The sequence below is a fragment of the Adiantum capillus-veneris genome, chromosome 6, assembly GCF_014529385.1.
Source record: "Adiantum capillus-veneris isolate H3 chromosome 6, ASM1452938v2, whole genome shotgun sequence".
NCBI classification, from domain to species: Eukaryota; Viridiplantae; Streptophyta; class Polypodiopsida; order Polypodiales; family Pteridaceae; genus Adiantum; species Adiantum capillus-veneris.
Window position 1 is genome coordinate 20,814,066 of NC_140936.1, and position 6,740 is coordinate 20,820,805.

Genomic DNA, 6,740 nt, shown 5'->3' on the forward strand with positions numbered 1-6,740 from the left:
GTTTTCTTGCCATAACATCGGAGTCACCCTCTCTCCCTCAACCTCTCACTCTCAACCCATCTGCATCTCCAACTCCCTCTCTACCATCGTCGTGTTGCCCTTCTCATTCTTGAGTTCTCTTTCTCTCTTTCCCTTTTCTCTACCTCGATACAATGGCGCCAAAACAGATGACTCAAAGCTCTAAGGACGCTCCACCTCCAAGGAAGGTGAAAAAGAAGATATCATCTACTCCAATCATAACTCAAGCAAAGGTATTGACTCCACAAGAAGTTCAAGCCGTCTAACCTCCAACACGGGAGGTAATCAAACTGTCGCTAATCCGATAAGACAAATTTATAATTTTGCATTGCTATTCATGTTGACCTAGGAATTCAAGCATAGGGAATCCCTTAAACCATCCAAGAAATGTGATTCTATCACAAGAAACAAGCATATGTATTCATAGATTAGTGAAAGGACTGTTTAATAAGTTGTTACTGGTTGATATGAAGAGTTGGTTGATCATATTTGAAGAATCATTTAAAGAAACGATTTTTTGGAAGAATATTTTTTGTTCATCGCGGGTAGCGAGATGCCTCGCAGTTAGCGAGATGATTTCGCGGTTAGCGAAGATTAAGCTGAGGTTATCGGATCTCTTTTGTTCCTCGCAATTAGCAAGATGCTGACAATTAGCAAGATGCCTTGCGTTTAGCGGGATGCCTCGTGAGCCTCGCGGTTAGCGAAATGGGAAGGTTGCGTAATTCACGGCGGCTAGCAAATAAATCCTTCGCAAAGGCTTTGTTAGTTAGAGAGAGAAAGTCCGTGGGTAACGGCTAACTCATAAGAAATTGGAAAAGTTATTTTTGTTTAAATATAGGACTATCTTCATTAGGCCTTGTTTGAATTGTTTTGGTATTGTTTGAAGGGCTATATAAAAGAACTTGCGCCTGGAATGAATTAAGGAACACTTTTTGTATATGTAAAATAGTGTGGTAGTAATTAGAAAACAAGTTAAAAAGTGTGAGTGTGGGGTGGAAAGTGGGGGTTGGCTCAGGTTGCCAGTCAAGGATGGGTGGTCTTGATTAGTCAAGAAACTATTCACTCCCTCTTATTAAGAGAAGTGAAATTAGAGACTCATTGTGCCAAGAGTCGAGAAGTCCCAAATATATGTTCCCCTGAAAGCTATGGACCCGATTAGGCGGGTACTTTCCACAAGATTACTAGTTAGTTTAGACTATGTCTAATATCATATTTAGGGTTTATGAAGGGCGGCCATGCCTCTTAAACGTGGAGAAAAAGGCGTTGTTCATGGATTCTAAATATGTCAATAGGATTTTATTTCTTATTTTTAGGAAATAGCTTCCATTAGAATCCTTGGTTTATCGACTTGGCCTGTGGCGTATGACCCTTACAACCACGACCACTATGGATAGAGGACTTCCTCTCTTCTTTTGCTTGTATCTCTGCTTCATGGAAACGTAGTAGGGTGTCATCAACGGAACTTGAGAATAAAGGAAGGCCATCTATCAAGTCGCCCCAATCTTCTCGGGGTTGGGGACCTCACATGCATTGCTCACTTAGGAGATTAGACGCCAGTCTCTTGATAGTGGTGGGCATGGAGATGCATGTATGGCAAGTGGCCATAATCTCCATAGGCAAAGAGGTGGACTTAGTCACACCCACGATTGTTCATAGGATCATAAGGATTACCAAAATTGTAGCAAGAGTCGAGGCCATGACTTGAGAAATGTAGAATGCTATCATTACAGTAAGAAAAATCATTTAAAGAAAGATTGTCGTGTTTTATAACATGAAAAGGGAAAAGCTATTGTGAAGTTTGACGCTCCAAACAATAGTGTAAAGATGGAGGAGATCAATGTGGTTGACTCTCCACCCCCAGAGGTTGTTCCTCATGTGCAGTAGCTGTCAGATGTGTTTGCTTTCACTTTTGATGTGAGCCCAGATGCATTATTGGATCTCAATGAGTGTTATGCATAAAATTGAATCATTGATATAGGTGCTAGTTTCCATGTTACTCCCCATAGGTAATGGTTCTCCACATATACTACTGTGCATGGTGAAGTCCTATAAGCTTGATATATGTGGTATGGGAGATGTCAAGTTATGCATGACGAATGGCAGTGAATTTTGTGGAGTTAGACATGTTCCTAAACAGACTAAGAGTTTGGTGTTAGCTGGTAATTCTTAGCCATGGTTGAGAACCAATTTGATAGAAAGCTAGAAACTTTTTGAACTAACAATGGTGGAAAGTATGTTTCCACAAATTTCAAGAATTTTTGTATGAAAGAGGGATTCTGTGTTAGTTTACTACATCATAGACACTTGCTTAGAATGGCATGAGTGTATGAATTGCATGATTCTAGAAAGAGTTACAACCTTGTTATCTATGGCAAATTCACCTCTTGAGTTTTGGGGAGAGACTGTTATGATAATTGTACACATAATCAATAGATCACCTAGTACTCCATTGAATTTTAAGATTCCGCAAGAGATGTGGACTGGCAAGCAGCCAACTTATGATAAGTTACATGTATTTGGGTGTGAAGAATTCTCATACATTCCCAAGAAACTACGCAAGAAGCTAGATCCCAAGTCACACAAGTGCATCTTCATTGGTAATGGTGTAGATGGAGTTATTGTCTCTAGCACTTGGAATCTAGAAAGGTTATTCAAAGCTCACAAGTGATATTCAATGAGTCTAAAATGCATAGACATTCTGTTAAAGAGGCTAAATATCGAAAAGTCAGATTTGAGGATGTAGCCTCCACAAATTTGGGAAAACCAACTAAGTCTATTAGTAATGTTCCTACCACTAGTATTGCTTCAGAGAGAGAGGAATTTAGCAGCCAAATAGTGAGGAGATATACCCATGTATCTTGTGCACCTGAGAATTTGAGCCAGGATTGGAATATGTACTGTTAATCACTGATGGCTACGATGAGCCACTTGTTATAAAGAAGCTATTTAGATGGAAGATAGCATGAAGTGGGGGCAGACTATGCAATCTGAGTATAACTCAATTTTAGCCAATGCAACTTGTGAATTGATACAGTTACCAGAGGGTAAACAAGCATTGCCTTGCAAATGGTTGTACAAGAAGAAGTACATGGTAGAAGATCCCGAGCCTAAGTATAAGGCTAGTTTGGTTGCTAAAGGCTTCAAGCAGAAGAAAGACATAGATTTTAATGAGATTTTTTCTCCAGTAGTCAAGATGACTACACTATGTCTTGTGCTTGGTTTAGTAGCCATTGAGGACATGGAATTTGTCCAAATGGATGTGAAGACAAAATTTCTTTACGGGGATCTTGAAGAAGATGTCCACATGAAGCAGCGAGAAGGTTTTGACATCAAGCGCGTGAGAAGCCAACAAGGGCAGAACTGGTGTGTAGACTCAAGAAAGCTTTGTATGGACTAAAGTAAGGCTCAAGGTGCCGGTACATCAAGTTTGATAAGTACATTCAATCCCAAGGTTATTTAAGGAGCCAAGAGGATAACTGTTTATACACAAGGAGGTTGAACGACGGTTTCCTCATCATTCTTATCTTGTACATGGATGATATGCTCATAGCCGGGAAGTCTAAAGATGAGATTGCACTTCTCAAGGATGCCTTAAGCAAGCAATTTCCCATGAAAGATTTGGGTGATGCACATCATTTTCTTGGCATGCGTATCAAGAGAGATCGTAAGTGTGGAATACTTGAATTGTCACAAGAAGAGTATATTCACAAGGTGTTGCAATGTTTTAACATGCAAGGAGGGGGGGGGGGGGGGGGGGGGGGGGGGGAGAATTGAGTACCCCAATGGCTGTATATGTAAAACTTAGCAAGAATGATTATCAGATGCTGAAAAAGCAGAGATGGAAAAGGTGCCATATCCTTTGGAAGTTGGCAATCTCATGTTTTCCATGGGTAGCACATGACTAGATATTGCATTTGTAGTGGGAGTGGTAGCAGGTATATGGAAAATCCGATGAAAAAGCATTGGAAAGCAGTGAAGCATGAATACCTACAAGCCAAAATAAATAATGGAATCACTTTGGCCAGTCACACCTGCGAGAGTAAATACAAGAACACTAAATTGTGTCCAAGCTGACAAAATCTATCAAAATCAGAGCCAAACTCAACCACTAAACCATCAAAGAATAAAACTAAAGATATGCATAAAACATGGCAAAAATTTGGAAAAAATCCAGCAAAATTTCCCTTGAAAACTGAGTCAAAACTCAAAATATCTCACCAAAACCGCATGAAAAATAGACACTTTGTGTCTCATGAATCAATCCACAAATGGTACACTACCAAAAGTAAGACAAACTAGGTCACGCCTGAACAAGTGACTCTATGGACATGTACCTATCCAAAAACATTGTAAACCTGTGAACATGGTACCTCGAGCTATACCTAGCTCAAGTTATATCCACATATGCATACATAGCATGAAACAACACAAAATTGTGATAAAACCTCTCTCTTGAATGCCCCACACAATCATACATGAGCACTATCTGTGCTGCACAAAGAACACGCAACTTGTGAGCAAAACTGCATGGAATCTGGCACACTACCTCATCGGTCAAAAAACACGTCGACCAACAACCAAACAAATAGCACAATCAACCATCTTCTTGTGGTCAAAATTGCCATCCAAGAGCCGCGCTCATGAGAAAAATTGGTCCAGAATGGGATGTCGGAGCTGCTACCGTGGTGTGTGCCGCTAAAAAAGGGATTTTCAAAGCCAAAAATGCCGTGGGAGGGGGGGTTTGCCAAGGAGACACTACGGAGCCGAGACATTCCGGATGGGGGATAGAGAAGAGCCAATGCCACTCTTGCTTTTCTGTCTCCTACTGTGTTGAGGTTGGGAATGTTAGTATACATGTAATGCTCACCTATTAGTTTTACCACTGCAATATATGTTGCATAGTTTGTAAGGCCTCCATATGAGGAGAAGCCAATAGTGTATAAATATTTGGTGGATTCTAGTTTTGCATGCTGATGAGATCTTTATTTGCGATCGTGGATGGTATGGCTTATTCGCCAAAATATTCCTTCTCACCTGGCTGGCCGACGGTTGGAAGACAATTGGCGAAAAATGGCTAGCCGATGGCCGGTGGTCTTTGACCGGTGGTCAAATTTCAATGCTTGGCGGTCGGCATTCAACAACTGACTTCTACTTGGACTTGGCTACACAAGGGTAGCCATACATGGACGCATGGTTGAGTTCTAGTTGGACTTGGCTACCTAAGGACGACTACATATGGGTGTTTAGAGGCTCCCTTACATCTATATAAGGAGGCCTTTCCCATGATTAATTTAGAACTAGACGATGAATGGTGTGCACACTAGATGCACACACACACATCCGTATTGAAGGATAGGTAGCCCGTTGTGTTTCCTACTTACTCTAGTTGTCTAAATTGCCATTTAGGCTCTACCGTGAGAGCACATGCGTGGATGATTCATCACTTTATAATAGTGTGCCAATTTGAATTTTTTATTTGCCACTAATCTACTTTGCATTGTCTCTCTCTCTCTCTACACTCTCCTTGCTAATAGATCCTATTGTATTTTGTATTTTGTACAGGGAAGCCAGAGTGCCGGGATGTCCATTAGAGCCAAAATCGCTCAAGCTGAGCATGTGGGAGGGTAGTTGATGGCAAGGCTACACCAAAGAAGATCCATGTGGAAGATGAGAAAACCTAGATGTCTCCTTCCGCCGCCATACGGAAGTGTCGATGCCGTAGCTGCCTAAAACGGTGTCAAAACCTCTATCGAGGTGATGCCTAGTCATCAAAAGCCAAAGAATCGATAGTCGATGCTGTAAAGAGCGGGCTTGCCAAAGTGGGGAGCCTAAGCCAATGTCAATGATTGCAAACCAAAGAGATGCCCAATCTCTCGCCCATTCTCTACCACTCCGAGCCGATGTTTCCAAAGGCGTAGCAATCGAGGTAGTGAACGCCAAATTTTCCACTCTTCTTCTCGCTTTCAATGTGGTCTTCTCTTCCTCACACACACACACACACACACACACACACACACACACACACACACACACACACACACACACACACACACACACACACACACACACACACACACACACACACACACACTTCCTCCCCTATTTTGTTTCTCGTTGTGAGCTGCAACTACTCAATTGCTTAACAAGCTACTCCAGACCCATTTGGTTTGCTGCCTTCTCAATTTTCCATGGCCATATCTTGCTCTAATTCCCTTAGGCAGAGTGCTCCTTGCTCGTTACCAAGTTGCTATGACTCTGTGTGTGTTCGCACACACAGAGTCATAGCACACAACCATACACATTCCGATTGGCTGCTGCAAATGCCAATGCTAGGACATATCCAAAAAATCCCCCCAAATTTCTACTCGATTCTCCTCTAGCTACTATGAAGCACTCATACCCGATTCTCTGCAAAGCTTAAAGAACTACCAAGATTCCATTGAAGCTCGTGTATAAGAGGAGATACACGTTGTCGTGCCACTTTGCATGCACAAGCTGAAAAACAAAGTTTTGTATGTATCTATAAACTTTGAGAAATCTATAATCTATGTTAGAACTGCTTATGGAATTAGATTAGCAAGAATGTATGCATTATGTTGGTTTTTGAGACCAAAAGTGCCTCAAAGTGAACCAATTGGACTAACATGTGAAGATTGAATGAAGGGGCTGGTTTTTTGCTTAAAAAGGTAGAGCTTGAAGTGCCGAGTAGACTGGTCCAGACG